The sequence below is a fragment of the Copadichromis virginalis genome, linkage group LG3, assembly GCF_057382275.1.
Source record: "Copadichromis virginalis isolate Kocher_CV1m ecotype Utaka linkage group LG3, C_Virginalis_male_GT1.1, whole genome shotgun sequence".
Classification (NCBI taxonomy): Eukaryota; Metazoa; Chordata; class Actinopteri; order Cichliformes; family Cichlidae; genus Copadichromis; species Copadichromis virginalis.
Genome location: NC_140620.1, coordinates 40,556,091 through 40,568,116, shown reverse-complemented (window position 1 = coordinate 40,568,116; position 12,026 = coordinate 40,556,091).

Genomic DNA, 12,026 nt, shown 5'->3' with positions numbered 1-12,026 from the left:
AAACTGGGTTAAACAAAAGTGGGTTAAACCACTGCCTGCTTCCACTCTGCTGAAAACTGGTGAAAAATCCACATGCAGCAACTGAGCTGAATAAACTGGGATCATTACATTTGGGTTTCATTTTTTTTAATGAAATTTACTGAATATGTCTTTCAACTCCACATGCTTCTGTCACAGTCCTGGGTCTGTGAACCAGTGTTTTGATTTTGTATTACAGTGGTCCCTCCCTCGCTATAATGCAATTCACCTTTCGCGGCCTCGCCGGGACCGTGAGTCATTTGGTACCGGGCAGCGAGAGTTGAGGCTGGAGTGTGAAATTTATGGTTTTCAGAGTTTTTATTGTTAGCTCGGTTTCCCTGGATCTTTTCCTGGTTGTTATGAGTAAATTATGAGCTTTGCCGGTGTCGCCCGAGAATACCCCGAGATTGCCACAACAGCACTAAAAACCCTGTTGCCATTTCCGACATCATAACTGTGTGAAGCGGAGTTTTCTGCAGTTACAGCTTCCAAAACAAAATTGCGGCGCAGACTGAGCAAAAGCAACACACTTCAGGTGTCACTGTCCCCCATTATGCCCAGGTGGGACCGGCTCGTTGCAGAGAAACAAGCACAGGGCTCTCACTGATTCAGCGTTATGGTGAATTATATATTTTCATGTACTTTATTTTTATCTTTTTGTAGTTTTGTCTCTTATTTTGAAAGAAATATTTACGTGTTACCATAGCGATCAGCGAGCATCAGGGAGAGAGGAGGATCTTACTCTCAATGTGAAAGAAAGCCTGCGATAAAGGACCGCTGCTGTCCAGTACAGAATGCGTTCAGCTTGTCAAATTTACATAAATCTTTGATCGCTAGCAGTGTGACTCTGAAGTGCTGCACTGTATGTTTGTAAGTTTTCTCCCCAACAAACACAACACTGGCGACAAAACGTGTTGCACCGTCAAAGGCAACCGTGGGTGCCTTTGGTTTCATTCTTTAATTTTGGACTTATTTTTCTAGAAGGTTTGAACTTTGAGAGTTTAAACAAGAGAGAAAACTGTGAAAATGTTCGTCCCTGTCTGAGAAAAGTGAATAAGTGTGTAGTGAGGGGTTTAACAGCCTTGTGTTGTCCACGGGTCATTTTTGTCCTCTAAAGAAATCTTTTGCTATCAAAAATGTATTTGTTATTCATCAAATGGGCTGAAAATAACAGAAGTTATTCATTACTATACTATGAATGATTGGAATAAGTTTCAAGTAATTTGATTTATTTATGTGGTTTTTATTGAATTTTATAACGTTGGTGGTCCTCGTGGACAAAAATGACCCCAAAGTAAAAAGTGTTGCAAAGAGCCGTATTTTCACACCATACTGTTTTCAAACATCTTTGATCTTGGATCACTGATGTGTGGGGTCAAGCACTGGTCATAACAACCACAACAGGCAGCACAATGAGGAGGCAGGTGCTCTATATTCAATGAAATTTTATTTATACAGCGCCAAATCACAACAACAGCCGCATCAAAGTGTTTCGTATTGTAAGGTAGACTCTACAATAATACATACACAGAAAGTATCCTCAAAAGCCTCCATTGCACCGGAGATTTGCATACTTTGATGAGCATACTTTTTTTTACCATGTTGTGCAAAGCAATGACCAGTAGGACAAAGCACATATTGTCCTCTAGTATAATGAGGAGGGAGAATCAATGTTCAGGAAGATCCAGGGTTAGAAGATATAGAAAATATTGTCAATATTTAGAGCACATGCTACCCTTTCTCTGAAAAAGCACATCAGCCACCTGCAGAAGTGGAAGAAGGCTATGAAGTGAAGAAAAGTGATGAAGAATCTGAACTATGTTCAAGTAGGTTCTCAGGCATCCAGGACATGGTAGTCTGAGGAGCTTGGAGAGAAAGTGACTGGGCTTCTTGAAGTTTCTTGAATTTTCAGAATGTGAAACTGAAATAGAAGATGTGTCAGAGGACTACACATCATCCATTTCAATTATGATGAAGACAAAGAATCAAGCAGGAAAGAGGAATCAGCTGAGACAGAGGAATATTTGCAGTAACGTGAGGAAACACTGATCTGGTCTTCTAACCTTCCCAGTGACAGACGATGCATGTGTAACGCGGTTAAAGGACCAGGGCGCCTGACTGCAGCCTCATAGACAATGAGCTATCAGAATAAGATTCGACTATGGAGCCTAAGGGTGTGAATAAAACACAGGAAACAAAAGTAGAGCTCAAATATATATATATTATGTTTGTTATGAGAAGTGTATAGACGGATGTACAAAAGAAATAAAAACATATGCATATATATCACAAACAAAAATAATGTTGACAATACAAAACAGCTTAGTAGGTTCCAAAAGGAGGTGGGATGAGGTGTAGTCCAGTATGTGATTTAGTTTAGTTCCATGGACCTGTGATAGGTCATGTGTCAACAATTTGTGATTCAGTCCATAGGTTCACAATTCCTACCGCAACGTAGCGGTGGTCGGGTGGCTCGCCATCTCGCGCTGATCAGGGCTGATCGCGGGAGAACAAAAAAAAAACCGTTGAGTCGAGTGTGAGGTAGTGTAAAGATGAATGAATCGGCCGGGTTATTGCACGCTGTCAACTGGCCTGTAGTGCAAAATTTGTCGTGATCTGACAAGTACGCCAACCACAGGGACAACAGCAGCCAGAGGAGCAGGGACATGCAGCTGATTGACCCGGAACTTATACAAGATTCATTCCCGCCACAATAAAGGGACTGGCGGAAGTGGGGTCAGAAGTTACCGTGGTTACACTCTCCCCCCCTAATCTCATGGACGTCCTCGTACATGGACTAGGCTGGCAGCGAATGACTGGTTGGCTGAGGTGTGAAGGCATCGTCTCCTCTTCTTCATCGTCTTGAAGAGCGAAGGAGAAGACAGAACTTAACCCATGCAGGAAGGTCTGAACGCTCTTTAACAGAGGCTTACCAGGCTTGATGTATTGCAGCCGATCAGGAGGATTCCTGGTGCGGGTTGAATGCCTCAAGGGTGGTTCTGCCTCAGGACTGAGAGGCTCTGATTCAGTAGGTGAGTGTTGTGACAAGTTACTTCTGGATGCTTCCGAATCAGAAGACAGACTTTCTTCATCGTGAGAAGTTTCGACAAGATCAACTGGCTCAAAGCCAGCTTCCACGGTTCCGCTAGCAATAACTTGTTCCTCTTCAGCAGGTACAGGTTCCTCTGAGAGGATAGCATTCTCTTCCTCTGTAGCCAATACTACAGGGACATCGGGCTGGTTGATAAGCGGCACAGGTTGCGGAGTATTGGGTAAGTCGATGGTTGTTGTGAAGGTGACAGGTTCAGCAGAGAAGGGAACAGGTAGGTATGAGATTAGTTCCTCTTCGTCATTGTTATCAGCATCATCAGCACGTACAGGAGACACGGGTAAGACAGGCATTTTCCTCTTCTGCTTAGTAAGCATTTCCTTTTCAGGTGGTAAATACCCACAGGGCAGTAGGAGGTCTCGATGTAAAGTTCTCAGGGGCTTGTCTTGGCCTTCGGGTCGAACTGTATACACAGGAAGAGTGCCGGCTTTCTTCACTACAATGTACACAGATGACTCCCATTTATCTGCAAGCTTGTGTTTGCCTCTTAGCCGCACGTTCCTCACAAGAACTCTGTCTCCAACATTCAGCTGTGATGCAGTGACATTTTTATCAAATCTGTTTTTGTTACGTTTCATCACCTTTTCTGAGTTTTCGATGGCCAGCTTGTAACTTTCTTCTAGGTGGGACTTTAGTTTGTCCACATATTGTGCGTGGGATGTTGATCCTTCTTTGGCAAGGGGTAGTCCAAAGGCCAAGTCCACCGGTAAGCGAGGTTGGCGGCCAAACATAAGCTCATATGGTGAAAAACCTGTAACATCGTTTCTTGTGCAATTGTATGCATGCACCAGGGGTTTTACAAAATCTTTCCAATGGGATTTCTGTTGAGCTGTGAGTGTTCCTAGCATATCCAGTAATGTTCGGTTAAACCGTTCAACAGGATTGCCTCTTGGATGGTATGGAGTGGTTCTTATTTTGTGGATCCCAGCCATTTCACAAAGCTCTCGGATGATTCTGGATTCAAAGTCAGGGCCTTGGTCACTGTGCAAATGTTCTGGGATACCATAATGCACAAGAAAGTTGTCCCATAAACATTTGGCAACAGTCCTGGCTTTCTGGTTTGGTGTTGGCACAGCAATGGCATATTTTGTGAAATGGTCAGTTATGACAAGTATGTCTTTGACTCCACGATCTGGTTCCACAGAGAGAAAATCCATGCACACCAGTTCCATGGGATGAGAGGTTTTGATATTGACCAGAGGTGCGGCTCGTTCAGATGGGGATTTGCGTCTCACGCATCTTTCGCACTGTCTTATTTTATTGACCACATCACTTGTCATCTTAGGCCAATAAAACCGGGAACGGACCAAGTCCAGCGTTCTGTCAATTCCCATGTGACCCATTTGATCATGTAGGTGGTTAAGTACAACTGGTCGATATTCCTCAGGTAGCACTAGCTGGTATGCGAAGTCACTTCCCACTTGTCTCTTCCTGACGAGAAGGGTGTTATGGAGCTCCAGTTTATTTACTTCTCGCAGTAATAGAGGTAGATCGGGAAGTTCTTCCCTCAGGAATGGCGGTGGTGACTCGCCTCGTTCAACCTGAGCTATGACATGCCGGATGACAGGGTCAAGGCGTTGTTTGGCTGCAAGGTCAGCTGTTGAGATTTGGGGGAGTACCATGGAGGTGAACTGGATGTCGTCCGTGAAACTGTCAGGCAGACTGTCGACATTGACAGACATGGATAACACCAGAGCAAGATCAGGATCCGTGCTTGAACTGTACATCAGATGACGGTCACAAACTGCTTTGATGGTATGCTGGTCAATAGAGACATAATCTGGTTCATTGAGATGTTGCCATGCAAATCTCCAGATTCGCTCACGTTCTTTCTGTGACAGAGGATCATCAGACAGTTCACCATGAGGTCGGCGAGACAAACCATCAGCATCCGAGTTCTGCTTTCCTGCTCTGTAGATTAATTTGAAGGTGAAAGTGGACAAAGCTGAAAGCCATCTGTAACCGGTAGCGTCAAGTTTTGCTGATGATAAGAGGTATGTTAATGGGTTGCTGTCTGTCACAACTGTAAACTGAGCACCATAAAGGTAGTCGTGGAATTTTTCAGTCACCGCCCACTTCAAAGCAAGAAACTCCAATTTGTGGGCGGGATACTTTGACTCACTCCGGGAAAGACCTCTGCTGGCATATGCTACAGCTCTATTTTTTCCATCCTGCTCTTGATACAGCACCGCACCAAGACCTGTGGCACTGGCATCAGTGTGGAGTGTGTATGGTTTCTGGGGATCAGCAAATGCCAGAACTGGGGCAGAAGTGAGTTTGTCAATAATGGACTCAAATGCTTGTTGACACATTTGCGTCCATCGTCCTCCAAATGGCTCTTTGGGGTTGAGGTAATTCTCTGGCTTTACAGTTCGTCTCAGTTTCCTCTGAGAAGGTGGATAACCAGCCGTGAGTTCATGTAACGGCTTGACAATGGCCGAATATCCCTGGACAAAACGTCTGTAGTACCCAGCAAAACCAAGGAAAGATCTTAATTCCTTCAAGTTTTTTGGCACTGGCCAAGAAGTGAGTGTGGAAATCTTGTCCAGATCAGTTTCAACACCAGCCTGGGACACTACATGGCCCAGATACTTCACCGATGTCTGGAAGAACATGCATTTCTCAAGTGAAAGCTTCAAGCCAAAATCTTTGAGTCTGGTGAGAACTTTCATCAGGCGAGCTTCATGTTCCTCAAGAGTTGGTGCAAAGACAATGAGATCGTCAATGAAAACCAAGACTTCTTTTAGATTTAATTCTCCCATGCATTTTTCCATCAGCCGTTGGAAAGTGCTTGGTGCGTTGGTAATCCCTTGTGGCATCCGATTAAATTCCCAAAATCCTACTGGGCAGACAAAGGCAGTCTTTGCCTTATCCTTCTCCTCCATTTCGATTTGGTAGTAACCCGACTTGAGGTCTAGCACCGTGAACCACTTTGATCCTGCAAGTGCGGAGAAGGTGTCTTCCAGTTTAGGCAGAGCATAAGCATCTTTGATTGTTTGCAGATTGAGTTTGCGGTAGTCAATACAAAGACGTATACTGCCGTTCTTTTTGCGTGCAACCACAATTGGAGAGGCAAATGGTGAGTCAGATTCTCTGATAACGCCAGAGTCAAGAAGTTCTTGCAGGTGCTTCCTGACAGCATCAAGATCTTGAGGGTGAATTGGTCGTGGTCTTTGCTTGAAAGGAGTTGGATCGGACAATTTGATTTGGTGTTTAACTTTGTTGGTCCTGCCGAAATCCAGATCGTGTTTGGCAAATACTTCAGGAATAGTGTTGAGTTTTTGAACAATGCGTTCTTTCCAGTCTGGAGTTAAGGGGGAATCTCCAAAGTTGTATGGTGGTTGAGATGGAGGTAACGACTCTATAGACTGGTCTGAATACTGGGTGGGTTGCTCTTTGGAAATGACCTCCTGGAAGGCGCTGATTTCTGCAATAATAGCTCGAGCTGGAATGTGGATTTCATGGTCGGACTCATTACTCACTACAACAGGCAGAGAATATGGCCGACATTTAGGTAAGTCCACAAGGCAGGTTTTTACTAGGAGTCCACCAGGCAGAGAACTGGAGGTGGGGTGTTCCAGAATAACTGCTTTCTCACCTTGGAATAGCCTTGTGACCAGGCATCCCTCAAGGACAGTGGTTTGGCCGGCAGTAATCGTATGCGGTTGGTCTGACTTTAAGATTACAGGAGCATACTGGTCATTTGAATTCTGGATGTGGCGACACTGGAGGATTTTATAAACTGCAATGTAACCGGAACCAGATGGCAGGAATGACTGCTCAGAGAGGGTATCACAGTGTTTGCTGTACGCAACGTCAAGAGTGTTGGTACCAACAAGTATCATTGGGGGTGATTGCTGGACGTCAGGCACGACAAGCGCAAGTGTATCAACATTAATGGATGAACCAAGAAAATTAGCTGGGAACGTCATGTTAATCTCAATGTATCCCAGGTAAGGTACGGCTTGTCCATTTGCTCCTTCTACTTCCAACAGATCATCCAGTGGTTTGATTGGATGGTCTGAAAGGTAAGTATTATAGAAGGAAAAAGGAATCGTAGTAACCTGAGAGCCAGAATCAAGAAGACAGTTGAAATGGTTGCCTTTGATTTGAATTTGGCCTGTGCTTTTGGTCCCCACAAGCCCTTTTGGCAACAATGGAAATTTGTTGTGGTTTCTGGGACTGTTCGTGCACGCAGCTCCTGTGTGTCCCACCACAGAAACTCCTTCTAGTTTAAAGATGAAGTATTTCTAGCGTCCCATTCTTGCTGTTTTTTTCTTAATTGGCTCTTTTTCTGTTCAACAAGACTGGAGTTTGCTCTGTTGTTGCAGGTGGAAGAAACATGGCCATCTTCTCCACAGTTAAAACAGTACCATGGCTTGGGTCTGGTATTTGACTGAGGTGAAGAATGACTGGATTTGGTTTGTCGTGGCTTAAACTTTGACTCGGTTGGACGTTTTTGGGACAAAAGTTGGGACATTTGCTGTTGGAGGGTTTGGAGTTGTTTTTTCATTTCTTTTAGCTCTTCATTGGCTGTAGAGTGCCCACAAGAACAAGTACTTTGGGATTGGATGTTAGCTTTTTGTTTTGATGAACCGATGTATTTCTTCATAAGTGACTCCTTAGCAATTTGTCTGTCTTCTTCTGTCCGTAACGACAACAACAAGTCAGAGAAAGGTGGTGGGTTGTCCTTTTGCTGTTCTAATTGTAGTTTGGTTAGTATAGTGTTATCCCAACACCCACGACAAAACTGCTTCAGCAGATGCTTATTCATGTCAGCAGCTGCAAGTCCTCCTTGCTTTACAACAGTGCTGAGGGTTAGCTGCAATCTTTGGAGGTAAGCGGATGGTCGTTCACCTGGATTTTGAAGAATGTTTAAGTATCGAGCATACAATTCTTCACCATCTTGAACTGTTCCAAAAGCGGAGTCAAGTACACTTAGTATGACTGAAGGCAATATGTTGGGACTTAGACCTTTAACCAAATCAGCAGCAGGTGACAACAGGCTCTCTATAATACGCCTGGCGACGTATAGAGCTGACACACTGGGGTCGGCAAGCAGTAGATCAATTTGGGAACGCCATGATTCAAAATCTGCTTCACTACTTGGCTTAGGAATCCTTCCTGAAAAAGCACGGAGATGTAGTGAAGTTGTGGTGCTTATGTCTGGGTTTCGGACCACATGCTCAACAACAACCCTTTGTATTTGTGGTGGGTTGAGATCAGGGGCTGTGAGTGATACTCTTGGAGTTGGTCCAGTCTGGCTTTGACGAGGTCGTGCCCCCTGCTGGTCAGTGGAAACCTGTCTGGCAGGAGGTGAAGACAATTGCTGCTGCTCCAGTTCCCTTTCTTCTTCCTCTACACCAATGTCCTCATCTACTCCATTTTCCTCATCATATTCAATTTTTCCATCATCACCTGCTCCTGCTTCATGCAAATGTTGACCAATCTGCCTCATTACTGTCTTCAAGACATCTTCAAACCGGTGCCCGCTGCGATCAGCAATATGCTCGAGCTCTTTGAGGTAATTGGGAGGGGGACTGCTGCTGTCCTCCGTGGCGGCGTACTCACAGGCCAAAGCTGTGACGTGGAAAACAAGGTCGGCAACACTTTTAGAACAGTGGGTGTATGGCAGAAACGGCTCTAGAGTTGTAAAAGCAGTGGTATCTACAAACTCAGCGATCAGGTTTTTGAAGAAAGTACTTGCGGGATCATTTACGTAAAAATGACGGCTAAGATTTCCATAAGTACGCAAGTAGTCAAGAATTTCATTATCAGATTTTGTGTTAGACACACCGGAGATCATCACAGACTGTGATATATTTATGCCAGAAAGTGCAACTGAATCCATTTTTGATTTTATGTTCAGCAAAAGCGAAGTAAATAAGTAAAGAAAATTGTACGTAAGACCCCAAAATATTCACACACAAAGGCTCCTGGCTGGCTCGCCACTTGTAACGCGGTTAAAGGACCAGGGCGCCTGACTGCAGCCTCATAGACAATGAGCTATCAGAATAAGATTCGACTATGGAGCCTGAGGGTGTGAATAAAACACAGGGAACAAAAGTAGAGCTCAAATATATATATATTATGTTTGTTATGAGAAGTGTATAGACGGATGTACAAAAGAAATAAAAACATATGCATATATATCACAAACAAAAATAATGTTGACAATACAAAACAGCTTAGTAGGTTCCAAAAGGAGGTGGGATGAGATGTAGTCCAGTATGTGATTTAGTTTAGTTCCATGGACCTGTGATAGGTCATGTGTCAACAATTTGTGATTCAGTCCATAGGTTCACAATTCCTACCGCAACGTAGCGGTGGTCGGGTGGCTCGCCATCTCGCGTTGATCAGGGCAGATCGCGGGAGAACAAAAAAAACCTGACCGTTGAGTCGAGTGTGAGGTAGTGTAAAGATGAATGAATCGGCCAGGTTATTGCACGCTGTCAACTGGCCTGTGGTTGGCGTACTTGTCAGATCACGACAAATTTTGCACTACAGGCCAGTTGACAGCGTGCAATAACCCGGCCGATTCATTCATCTTTACACTACCTCACACTCGACTCAACGGTCAGGTTTTTTTTGTTCTCCCGCGATCTGCCCTGATCAGCGCGAGGTGGCGAGCCACCCGACCACCGCTACGTTGCGGTAGGAATTGTGAACCTATGGACTGAATCACAAATTGTTGACACATGACCTATCACAGGTCCATGGAACTAAACTAAATCACATACTGGACTACACCTCATCCCACCTCCTTTTGGAACCTACTAAGCTGTTTTGTATTGTCAACATTATTTTTGTTTGTGATATATATGCATATGTTTTTATTTCTTTTGTACATCCGTCTATACACTTCTCATAACAAACATAATATATATATATTTGAGCTCTACTTTTGTTCCCTGTGTTTTATTCACACCCTCAGGCTCCATAGTCGAATCTTATTCTGATAGCTCATTGTCTATGAGGCTGCAGTCAGGCGCCCTGGTCCTTTAACCGCGTTACACATGACTCTCTCATGTGCCTCAGAGAAAGATGATCTACCACAGTCCAAGCACATGTGCCAGGTCCCATACTCCTTCAGTGGCTTTTCTACTCGAGTACTGAAAGCATTATACACAGTGTATTCTGCTTGTATTCTGCTTTTTAACGTTCACATGCCAATGGATGCATCAGAGACCAAGTTGGGGTTCAGTAACTTGCCCAAGGACACCTTGGTAAGAACTCCAGACTAGAGCACACAGAGATTGAACCAACAACCATCCAATTAGCAGATGACCTGCTCTACAGCCAACTCAATGATGAACAAGGAGGGACAACAAGAGAGGAAGAAAAATGGACCGAATGCAGCTGTAGGCATATGTGGGTGTGTTGATTCTTACTGCCGTGCATCCAGTAGAGTCGCTACGGCCAGTTTATGACATCCTGAGTCTGGTAGAGAAGTTTTCATGCTGACACAAGATTAATCATAGAAGCACAAAAAGGACATAATTTCTTGATAAAGACACAATAGATGATCGTCGTTCATGACACAAACGTGCTCCCATTTGAGGTGTATGATGTGTGTTGGTGTTGACTTGACTTGAAACACAAGTGGGTGTTCCTCCTGCTGTGATGTAAGATCCTGGTACTGATGTGACTGTATGAGCACCAAGTCCCCTTCAGAGGACTCTGTCCCCTCCAACAGAACATCCAAGTAAACCAGGGAACTTTGAGACAAAAACATGGGCAGCATGTGATGCAGGTCCAGCTGTACATGGAACATGCTCGTGTGCGATGGCAAACCGTCTGTCCTGCAGTCAGGACACGAGTTGTCCCTAACATTGCAGGTTTCCAAAAGAAAACAATCACCTGTAACAGCTTGTTTACTGTATATGCCCCTTGGCCTGCAACTGCAGAAAGAATGCTGTCCATGATGGGACCAGTGCAGAGGAATAAACCTGAGCTTCCTCCTGCACTTGGGTCAAATATGGACACGCCTTTGTCCTCATGAAAGTTTGCCTTCACTCAGACTCATGCCCTCCTACCATGCCAAAATATAGAAAACTGTCAGGCAATGAGTTGGAATAAAGTTGAATAAAACCTTGAAACACAGAGATGGATGATATTTTATACTTGTTGCTTCAAAGCAAACGGGGTCATTTTTGAGCCCTGAGGACCACAGGTGTGATTATGTGCTGCCATTTAAAATTTATAAATGGTTCAAAAAAAGAATTCTCACTAAAGTTCAACATACAGCACTCTGTATGTTGAACTTTAGTGAGAATTCTTTTTTTAATTTTTTTTTAAATTTTTTTTTAAATATTTAATTTTCTTGTTTTATTTTCGCTAAAAAACAGGGTGTATTTTTTGTAAACAAGGTCTGGTGGCCCTAAAATGTAAAATGTTGGGTAAATTATGTGTTAATGTGTTGGTCTTAAGTAAAACTAAGGTGTAACACTGAATTGATTGACAATTTATACTTTTTACTTTAAAAAAACAGTCAAATGAAGTGGGGACATTTTTGACCCCTGAGGACCACCAGTGTGATTATTTGCTGCCATTAAAAATTTTCAAACGCTTGAAAAAAAACTTTCTCACTAAAGTTCAACATACAGCACTCTCTAGTTATTCAGATAGTAAAAATTATCTAAACAATTAAATATTTAATTTTCTCAATTTGTTTTCGATAAAAAACAGGGTTTATTTTTTGTAAAGAAGGTCTGGTGGCCCTAAAATGTAAAATGTTGAGTAAATTTTGTGTTAATGTGTTGGTCTTAAGTAAAACTAAGGTGTAACACTGAATTGATTGACAATTTATACTTTTTACTTTAAAAAACAGTCAAATGAAGTGGGGACATTTTTGACCCCTGATGGCTCACATTGTATGCAAATCGGGAGGACATCACAA